The sequence below is a fragment of the Pseudophryne corroboree genome (genome assembly GCF_028390025.1).
Source record: "Pseudophryne corroboree isolate aPseCor3 chromosome 3 unlocalized genomic scaffold, aPseCor3.hap2 SUPER_3_unloc_13, whole genome shotgun sequence".
NCBI classification, from domain to species: Eukaryota; Metazoa; Chordata; class Amphibia; order Anura; family Myobatrachidae; genus Pseudophryne; species Pseudophryne corroboree.
In genome coordinates, this window is record NW_026967501.1 from 123,829 (window position 1) to 134,793 (window position 10,965).

The 10,965-nt window shown below is 48.5% G+C and overlaps 1 long non-coding RNA gene across 1 annotated transcript; it reads right to left on the bottom strand.

Moving 5' to 3' along the window:
- Positions 1–6,874: 6,874 nt before the first annotated feature.
- LOC134983364 (uncharacterized) lies at positions 6,875–10,965 on the bottom strand. Its single transcript, XR_010191628.1, has 4 exons — positions 10,662–10,965; positions 10,331–10,352; positions 8,394–9,041; positions 6,875–6,962 (listed from the first exon to the last, which is right to left on the bottom strand). It is a non-coding gene; the product is annotated as an uncharacterized LOC134983364 (long non-coding RNA).

Consider the following 10,965-nt stretch of genomic DNA (forward strand, 5'->3'; position numbering starts at 1 on the left):
ATTGGAGAAATTACTATGTGTCGGTGGGGCTGCTCCTGCTGCTTCATGGGAGAAAGGACTATGTGTCGGTGGGGCTGCTCCTGTTGCTTCATGGGAGAAAGGACTATGTGTCGGTGGGGCTGCTCCTGCTGTTTCAGGGGAGAAAGACTATGTGTCGGTGGGGCTGCTCCTGCTGCTTCATGGGAGAAAAGACTATGTGTCTGTGGGGCTGCGCCTGCTGTTTCATGGAAGAAAGGACTATGGCCCTCATTCCGAGTTGTTCGCTCGCAAGGCGAATGTAGCAGAGTTACACACGCTAAGCCGCCGCCTACTGGGAGTGAATCTTAGCTTCTTAAAATTGCGACCGACGTATGCGCAATATTGCGATTACAAACGAGTTAGCAGTTTTTGAGTAGCTTCAGACTTACTCTGCCTGTGCGATCAGTTCAGTGCTTGTCGTTCCTGGCTGACGTCATAAACACACCCAGCGTTCGCCCAGGCACACCCACCGTTTCCCCGGCCACTCCTGCGTTTTTTTCGGAAACGGTAGCGTTTTCAGCCACACGCCCCTAAAACGCCGTGCATCCGCCCAGTAACACCCATTTCCTGTTAATCACATTACGATCGCCGGAGCGATGAAAAAGCCGTGAGTAAACTTACTTTCTTCATAGTAAAGTTACTTGGCGCAGTCGCAGTGCGAACATTGCGCATGCGCACTAAGCGGATTCTCACTGCGATGCGATGAAAAATACCGAGCGAACAACTCGGAATGAGGGCCAATGTGTCTGTGGGGCTGCTCCTGCTGTATCATGGGAGAAAGTACTATGTGTCGGTGGGGCTGCTCCTGCTGCTTCATGGGAGAAAGTACTATGTGTCGGTGGGGCTGCTCCTGCTGCTTCATGGGAGAAAGGACTATGTGTCTGTGGGGCTGCTCCTGCTGTTTCATGGGAGAAAGGACTATGTGTCGGTGGGGCTGCTCCTGCTGTTTCATGGGAGAAAGGACTATGTGTCGGTGGGGCTGCTCCTGCTGTTTCATGGGAGAAAGGACTATGTGTCGGTGGGGCTGCTCCTGCTGTTTCATGGGAGAAAGGACTATGTGTCGGTGGGGCTGCTCCTGCTGTTTCATGGGAGAAAGGACTATGTGTCGGTGGGGCTGCTCCTGCTGTTTCATGGGAGAAAGGACTATGTGTTGGTGGGGCTGCTCCTGCTGTTTCATGGAAGAAATTACTATGTGTCGGTGGGGCTGCTCCTGCTGCTTCATGGGAGAAAGGACTATGTGTCGGTGGGGCTGCTCCTGCTGTTTCATGGGAGAAAGGACTATGTGTCGGTGGGGCTGCTTCTGCTGTTTCAGGGGAGAAAGACTATGTGTCGGTGGGGCTGCTCCTGCTGTTTCATGGGAGAAAGGACTATGTGTCGGTGGGGCTGCTCCTGCTGTTTCATGGGAGAAAGGACTATGTGCCGGTGGGGCTGCTCCTGCTGTTTCATGGGAGAAGGACTATGTGTCGGTGGGGCTGCTCCTGCTGTATCATGTGAGAAAGGACTATGTGTCGGTGGGGCTGCTCCTGCTGTTTCATGGGAGAAAGGACTATGTGTCGGTGGGGCTGCTCCTGCTGTTTCATGGGAGAAAGGACTATGTGTCAGTGGGGCTGCTCCTGCTGCTTCATGGGAGAAAGGACTATGTGTCGGTGGGGCTGCTCCTGCTGCTTCATGGGAGAAAGGACTATGTGTCTGTGGGGCTGCTCCTGCTGCTTCATTGGAGAAAGGACTATGTGTCCGTGGGGCTGCTCCTGCTGTATCATGGGAGAAAGGATTGTGTGTCTGTGGGGCTGCTCCTGCTGTATCATGGGAGAAAGGACTATGTGACGGTGGGGCTGCTCCTGCTGTATCATGGGAGAAAGTACTATGTGTCGGTGGGGCTGCTCTTGCTGTTTCATGGGAGAAAGGACTGTGTGTCTGTGGGGCTGCTCCTTCTGTTTAATGGGAGAAAGGACTATGTGTCGGTGGGGCTGCTCCTGCTGCTTCATGGGAGAAAGGACTATGTGTCAGTGGGGCTGCTCCTGCTGCTTCATGGGAGAAAGGACTATGTGTCAGTGGGGCTGCTCCTGCTGCTTCATGGGAGAAAGGACTATGTGTCAGTGGGGCTGCTCCTGCAGTTTCATGGGAGAAAGGACTGTGTGTCGGTGGGGCTGCTCCTGCTGTTTCATGGGAGAAAGGACTATGTGTCGGTGGGGCTGCTCCTGCTTTATCATGGGAGAAAGGACTGTGTGTCTGTGGGGCTGCTCCTGCTGTATCATGGGAGAAAGGACTATGTGTCGGTGGGGCTGCTCCTGCTGTTTCATGGGAGAAAGGACTGTGTGTCTGTGGGGCTGCTCCTGCTGTATCATGGGAGAAAGGATTATGTGTCTGTGGATCTGCTCCTGCTGTTTCATGGGAGAAAGGACTATGCGTCTGTGGGGCTGCTCCTGCTGTTTCATGGGAGAAAGGACTATGTGTCGGTGGGGCTGCTCCTGCTGTTTCATGGGAGAAAGGACTATGTGTCTGTGGGGCTGCTCCTGCTGCTTCATGGGAGAAAGGACTATGTGTATGTGGGGCTGCTCCTGCTGTTTCATGGGAGAAAGGACTATGTGTCGGTGGGGCTGCTCCTGCTGCTTCATGGGAGAAAGGACTATGTGTCGGTGGGGCTGCTCCTGCTGTTTCATGGGAGAAAGGACTATATGTCGGTGGGGCTGCTCCTGCTGTTTCATGGGAGAAAGGACTATGTGTCAGCGGGGCTGCTCCTGCTGTTTCATGGGAGAAAGGACTATGTGTCTCTGGGGCTGCTCCTGCTGCTTCATGGGAGAAAGGACTTTGTGTCTGTGGGGCTGCTCCTGCTGTTTCATGGGAGAAAGGACTATGTGTCGGTGGGGCTGCTCCTGCTGCTTCATGGGAGAAAGGACTATGTGTCGGTGGGGCTGCTCCTGCTGCTTCATGGGAGAAAGGACTATGTGTCGGTGGGGCTGCTCCTGCTGTTTCATGGGAGAAAGGACTATGTGTCGGTGGGGCTGCTCCTGCTGCTTCATGGGAGAAAGGGCTATGTGTCGGTGGGGCTGCTCCTGCTGTTTCATGGGAGAAAGGACTATGTGTCGGTGGGGCTGCTCCTGCTGTATCATGGGAGAAAGGACTATGTGTCGGTGGGGCTGCTCCTGCTGTTTCATGGGAGAAAGGACTATGTGTCGGTGGGGCTGCTCCTGCTGTTTCATGGGAGAAAGGACTATGTGTCGGTGGGGCTGCTCCTGCTGCTTCATGGGAGAAAGGACTATGTGTCGGTGGGGCTGCTCACGGGAGAAAGGACTATGTGTCGGTGGGGCTGCTCCTGCTGTATCATGGGAGAAAGGACTATGTGTCGGTGGGGCTGCTCCTGCTGTTTCATGGGAGAAAGGACTATGTGTCGGTGGGGCTGCTCCTGCTGCTTCATGGGAGAAAGGACTATGTGTCTGTGGATATGCTCCTGCTGCTTCATGGGAGAAAGGACTATGCGTCTGTGGGGCTGCTCCTGCAGTTTCATGGGAGAAAGGACTATGTGTCGGTGGGGCTGCTCCTGCTGTTTCATGGGAGAAAGGACTATGTGTCGGTGGGGCTGCTCCTGCTGCTTCATGGGAGAAAGGACTATGTGTCGGTGGGGCTGCTCACGGGAGAAAGGACTATGTGTCGGTGGGGCTGCTCCTGCTGTATCATGGGAGAAAGGACTATGTGTCGGTGGGGCTGCTCCTGCTGTTTCATGGGAGAAAGGACTATGTGTCGGTGTGGCTGCTCCTGCTGTTTCATGGGAGAAAGGACTATGTGTCGGTGGGGCTGCTCCTGCTGTTTCATGGGAGAAAGGACTATGTGTCGGTGGGGCTGCTTCTGCTGCTTCATGGGAGAAAGGACTATGGAGGTCATTCCGAGTTGTTCGCTCGCAAGGCGATTTTAGCAGAGTTGCTCACGCTAAGCCGCCACCTACTGGGAGTGAATCTTAGCATCTTAAAATTGCGAACGACGTATTCGCAATTTTGCGATTACAAACTTCTTAGCAGTTTCAGAGTAGCTTCAGACTTACTCGGCATCTGCGATCAGTTAAGTGCTTGTCGTTCCTGGTTTGATGTCATAAACACACCCAGCGTTCGCCAAGGCACTCCCCCGTTTCTCCAGCCACTCCTGCGTTTTTTCCGGAAACGGTAGCGTTTTTCCCCACACGCCCATAAAACGGCCTGTTTCCGCCCAGAAACAACCTTTTCCTGTCAATCACACTACGATCGCCTGAGCGAAGAAAAAGCCGTAAATAAAAATCCTAACTTCATAGCAAATTTACTTGGCGCAGTCGCAGTGCGGACATTGCACATGCGCACTAAGCGGAAAATCGCTGCAATGCGATGAAATTTACCAAGCGAACAACTCGGAATGAGGGCCTACGTGTCGGTGGGGTTGCTCCTGCTGCTTCATGGGAGAAAGGACTATGTGTCGGCGGGGCTGCTCCTGCTATTTCATGGGAGAAAGGACTATGTGTCTCTGAGGCTGCTCCTGCTGCTTCATGGGAGAAAGGACTATGTGTCGGTGGGGCTGCTCCTGCTGTTTCATGGGAGAAAGGACTATGTGTCGGTGGGGCTGCTCCTGCTGCTTCATGGGAGAAAGGACTATGTGTCGGTGGGGCTGCTCTTGCTGTTTCATGAGAGAAAGGACTATGTGTCTGTGGGGCTGCTCCTGCTGTTTCATGGGAGAAAGGACTATGTGTCGGTGGAGTTGCTCCTGCTGTTTCATGGGAGAAAGGACTATGTGTCTGTGGGGCTGCTCCTTCTGTTTTAATGGGAGAAAGGACTATGTGTCGGTGGGGCTGCTCCTGCTGTTTCATAGGAGAAAGGACTATGTGTCGGTGGGGCTGCTCCTGCTGCTTCATGGGAGAAAGGACTATGTGTCGGTGGGGCTGCTCCTGCTGTTTCATGGGAGAAAGGACTATGTGTCTGTGGGGCTGCTACTTCTGTTTTAATGGGAGAAAGGACTATGTGTCGGTGGGGCTGCTCCTGCTGTTTCATAGGAGAAAGGACTATGTGTCTGTGGGGCTGCTCCTGCTGCTTCATGGGAGAAAGGACTATGTGTCGGTGGGGCTGCTCCTGCTGTTTCATGGGAGAAAGGACTATGTGTCGGTGGGGCTGCTCCTGCTGTTTCAGCGGAGAAAGACTATGTGTCAGTGGGGCTGCTCCTGCTGTTTCATGGGAGAAAGGACTATGTGTCGGTGGGGCTGCTCCTGCTGTTTCATGGGTGAAAGGACTATGTGTCGGTGGGGCTGCTCCTGCTGTTTCATGGGAGAAAGGACTATGTGTCGGTGGGGCTGTCATGCTGCTTCATGGGAGAAAGGACTATGTGTCGGTGGGGCTGCTCCTGCTGCTTCATGGGAGAAAGGACTATGTGTCTGTGGGGCTGTCCTGCTGCTTCATGGGAGAAAGGACTATGTGTCGGTGGGCTGCTCCTGCTGCTTCATGGGAGAAAGGACTATGTGTCTGTGGGGCTGCTCCTGCTGCTTCATTGGAGAAAGGACTATGTGTCCGTGGGGCTGCTCCTGCTGTATCATGGGAGAAAGGATTGTGTGTCTGTGGGGCTGCTCCTGCTGTATCATGGGAGAAAGGACTATGTGACGGTGGGGCTGCTCCTGCTGTATCATGGGAGAAAGTACTATGTGTCGGTGGGGCTGCTCTTGCTGTTTCATGGGAGAAAGGACTGTGTGTCTGTGGGGCTGCTCCTGCTGCTTCATGGGAGAAAGGACTATGTGTCGGTGGGGCTGCTCCTGCTGCTTCATGGGAGAAAGGACTATGTGTCAGTGGGGCTGCTCCTGCTGCTTCATGGGAGAAAGGACTATGTGTCTGTGGATATGCTCCTGCTGCTTCATGGGAGAAAGGACTATGCGTCTGTGGGGCTGCTCCTGCAGTTTCATGGGAGAAAGGACTGTGTGTCGGTGGGGCTGCTCCTGCTGTTTCATGGGAGAAAGGACTATGTGTCGGTGGGGCTGCTCCTGCTCTATCATGGGAGAAAGGACTATGTGTCGGTGGGGCTGCTCCTGCTGTTTCATGGGAGAAAGGACTGTGGCCCTCATTCCGAGTTGATCGCTAAGTTTTTCGTTCGCACAGCCTATTAGTAAAGTTGCGTTAATGTAGTAAATTTGCGAACATCCGCCCCCAACGTATTTTAGCACATTCGCACGCATTATTACACAAAGTGGGCGTACGGCAAATGACATCGCAACAATGCGAAATCCTCGCAGCAATGCGAACCCATCGTATAAACACATACTTCTTCGTACAAATACTAAGTTGTAGTATATTTACACATTTTTCAGTTAAAGTGATCACTTTTGCTGAAAAACGCACCACAATTTGTTTTTATACTATTAAGTGGACTAACACCTTCCAAATCAAAGTCCACAAGCCCTCCTCAATAACAAATCCAATTAGTGAATTAATTGAAATGGTCATGATCAATTAAGTATTTGTTGAAATCCCAGAAAAACACTTTGTAGCCATAAAATAACCTCCTTTTATTTACATGTTTAATATAAATATAGATGTTTGCAATGTGCTTGGTCTAATGTGTTTTTAGAATTTATTAAAGTAGAGTTTTTGTATGTGAATGAAGGTGTATGCATGTTTAAAAAGCCAATAACATGTTTTATTTGTTGATTTAAAAAAACTTACGTTAGATGTTTGAAATGTTTAAGGTAAGAAATGTTTGTTCTGCAATCTGCTGTTCCTTTATTGCATGACTAAATAATAAAGAGCCGCTGAAGTTTTTAAATGTATTACTTTTTATTTTTTTAAAAGTGGAATACTGATATAAACCTTTTTTATAATATTTAAAATTATAATAATAAAATTAAAAAAATTTTTGCATGGCGTCCAAAAGCCCCACCAAGGCCTGGAGATGGCGCCTCATACTGCCAACTATATCCTGCAAGGATGTTGGATCTCCAACGGCAACATCTGTAATTAAGAGATAACAAACATTACTAACTTACTCACATTGCTTATTAGCCTAGCAAGGCACAAAGCACACTTTAATGCATGCAGGTCCAAACTGCATTCCTCCTGCTTGTGTGAAACTACATATACCAGCAGTCGTTGACTCAGTTTTGGTGCCAGGGAATGAAAAACCTGTGTAAGGGCATGCTGGGATGTGTAGTTTTTCTACAGTTGCAGTTGCGCAGTTTGGACAGGCCTGCTTAATGGCAAAGTTGATACATCATGACTGTTTTAGGGTTCAATCATTAGCCTTAAAAAAAGCCAGCATGCTCAGTTTTTTTGTGTGACTTATTACAATTGTAAAGAGCATGGCCTACATTTGCTCCTATGTGATTTCATTGTAAGATGTAGCGTTGGCCATAGCAAACAAGGCTAAATAAATTTAATAACTTGTAGAAGTTGTTCCCCAATAGTCAAGATTAATTGTATTGTTTGTTCTGGCCAACATCCCATGTTAAAGTTATGGTGGTAATTCCAAGTTGATTGCAGCTGTAAAAATTTAAGTAGTTGCTCCAAACCATTTGCACTGCAGGGGAGGCAGATATAACATGTGCAGAGAGAGTTAGATTTGGGTGTGATGTGTTCAATCTTCTATCTAATTAGCACATTAAAAATAAAGCAGCCAGTATTTACCCTGCACAGAATCAAAATTACCCAATCACATCGAAGTCTCTCTGCACATGTTATATCTGCCTCCCCTGCAGTGCACATGGTTTGGGCCAACTGCTTAAATTTGTCCGGCATGCAAACATCTTGGATTTTCCCCCTATGTTCCATCTTCAACACTGTTACACCATGTTGCCATTCATTCACATCCTTTATTTGTGGCATTATTTAAAAGGGGTTTGGTCCTGCCTCCTCACACTGCATATCAATATCTTCCGAAGGCCACCATATCATAGCATTCCCACACTCCCTGAAAGCTGCCCTTACTAAATAAGTGCAAACCGGGTTTATTTTTATTTTTTTTCATTTTGTGAATGTAACTTTCCCACCACAAATCAGTGTGTCATTAGTCTACATAACAAAGTGAAGCATGTGTTTTGTAAGTTAAAATTTTCTGACTACACAGGCCCAAGTGTAAATCGACAACAACATACTAAACTCCACTCAGGTCTAACTGTTGGCCTTCAAAACTAACACATATAAACCCTGTTGTCCTGCCAACCCTGGCTACCTAATGAGTGTCAACCTAGAGTGGACACACAAAATATTGCACACATACACACTGTACATATAATGACACTCACAAATATGTAAAGGCAACATGTACACCATGAGGAAAATAACCAAATTTTGTCCTGGGGACAAGAATTCAAACAGTACAACCCTGCATGTTTTGGCATTGTAAGTGTAAGTGGGTAATCATTTCGACACCAAAACCAAACTTACTTTCCACGGCAACATCCTGACTCCCGGATGGTTCGTCAGGGGCTTCCTGTGCCCATTCACTGGGTGGTGAGCTTGTCATGATCGGTGAAGCCGGCTGAGGGATGGTGAAAGGAGGAGGGATTGGGGAAGGAGGAGGGATTGGGGAAGGAGGATGGATTGGGGAAGGAGGATGGATTGGGGAAGGAGGAGGGATTGGGGAAGGAGGAGGGATTTGGGAAGGAGGCTGGATTGGAGCAACAATTTCAGAGGGGGGGTCTGATTGCGAGGGCGAGGGGGGTGGAGAGAAATGTAAGGCAATAGAGGGTGAGGGGGGTTCAGATGGGGATGACGAAGATGAAGGAGAAGGGGTATGGGAAGGAGGAGAAGGGGTCCCAGAAAGAGATGGAGAGGTGTGGTGAGAAGGGGAATGGAAAGTGGAGTGGGCCAGGGAAGATGAGGGGGCCTTGGAAGATGAGGTGGACTGGGAAGATGATGGGGACTGGGAAGCTGAGGGGGACTGTGAAGGGGAGGGGGAGTGAGAAGGGGAGGGGGACTGTGAAGGGGAGGGGGAGTGAGAAGGGGAGGGGGAATGAGAAGGGGAGGGGGAGTGAGAAGGGGAGGGTGAGTGGGAAGGGGAAGGGGGTGGGGAGTTGTGCCGTTGTTGTTGTCCTAGAATGTAAATTTTGTAAACATTGTTAAATTATGCAAAATTGCATAGTATTCATTTGTTCATATCAATGTTCTGTTACATATTTTTAAAAAAATATATTTTATTTTGAAACTGAAACATGTTAAGATCCTCTTCATGTTGGCCACAGCAAATAAAATGTTTCAAAACGTGAACTTTGAAGCTCATTCCTTAATCTAGTCCATTGAGTCATAGTGATTGGTCTAGGCACCATCACCAGATTAGTATTCAAGGCACCTTATTATATAGCCAGCACTGATCCAGTATTTTGGAGCAGTTTCCAGGCTGCTTCTTATTTCTTGAAAACATGCACTTGTTTCGTGTCACTTTACTACAGTCAGTACTGTTTTCCCTAACCACACACACTGTCCTAATTTCCAAAAAAATACACTGAAGGATGCAATTAGCCTACCACTTACTGTAAAATCTTGGTAATTCCAAGGGGATTACAGCAGGAATTTATTTTGCATTTGGACAAAAGCATGTGCTCTGCAGGGGTTGCATATATAACATGTGCCGAGAGAGTTAGATTTGGGTGTGTTTAGAAATTATGGCCATGGAAAATCCAGCCTGTTTTATTTTAACACTGCAAATTTAAAAAATGCTTTAACACACACCACCACAATCTTACACACTCTGCACATGTTACATATGCTTCCCCTGCAGTGCACATGGTTTGGCACAATGGTTTTCAACAATGCGTCGGAAACAAAGAAAAACAAGCAAACATTAGCACATTTTAAGTTAAAAATCGTATGTAATGTAACTTACTTCGTGTATGGAGAGCACGGATTTGCTGGCGGATCTCCGCCAACAGATCTGGAGTCCGCCTGCGGAGATCACTCCAGCGCCTCTCCAGCTGGATGATTGTCCGCCTGCTGCGGACGCGAGTCCGCAGCAGGCGGCGGACCTCCGCGTAGGCCTCGCGCTTCACCCGATTGGGGATGAAGCGCCCAACGCGGCCTACGCGGCGGTCCATCACCGCCACCAGCACGCGGAGCTCCCGCCTGGAGAACGGTGCTGCACGCATCATGGCAATGGCGTTTTCCTTATTTGGGCATATATTTATAGTGTCTGGTAGCATGTGATTGGCCAAAAATATGTCATTTCTAATAACTTTATTGATCTTTGCAATGCTGTGAAGAGCAGTGTTATTTTGCACGAGCGGAAATTCGCATTAGCATAAGCGAAAATGTTTGTTAGAAACAATTAGATAAAACACACAGAGACAGACTTTACTGAAAAATAATAAACATATCTGTGTACTCACCACAGGTCGTGTGATCATTCAGCTGGACAGTCACAAAGTGTCAAACATTGAGTATCATTTGTTTGTGTGTTTGTTTACATAATCAGGATTTGAGGATATAAAATAAATAAGGACACTATTTATTAACATTACAGTATTTAAATTATTACATAAACATTGTCAGCTTAACGTGCTTTTGTTTTTTATGTTTAAAAATCAAAAACCATTCAAACACAACAACAGCATTCCCCAATCACTTTACAATAACATACTAAATGCAATCATGTTTAAAAATACATAAGCATACTGGGTTGTATTATTTGTGCAAATATAAATAGGAAAAACACTATACCTGAAATGTTCTGCTACGATTCTTGCCCTCACTTGGCTCCCCCTCCGTGTCACACTCCCCCCACCGAAGCGTGGCACAACCCCTGGCTCCTCATCAGGCAATTCCTCTGCCTGAGGAAGCTCAACACTACTCCTTACCGCGATATTATGGAGTATTGCGCACAGGACCACTATTTTACTTGCCATCTCCGGCGAATACATGATGTCGCCACCCGTGCGGTGGAGCACACGAAAGCGCCCTTTCAGGACACCAATTGTGCGCTCCACCAGCTGCCTAGTGGCAGTAAGCGCGGAGTTAAATGCCA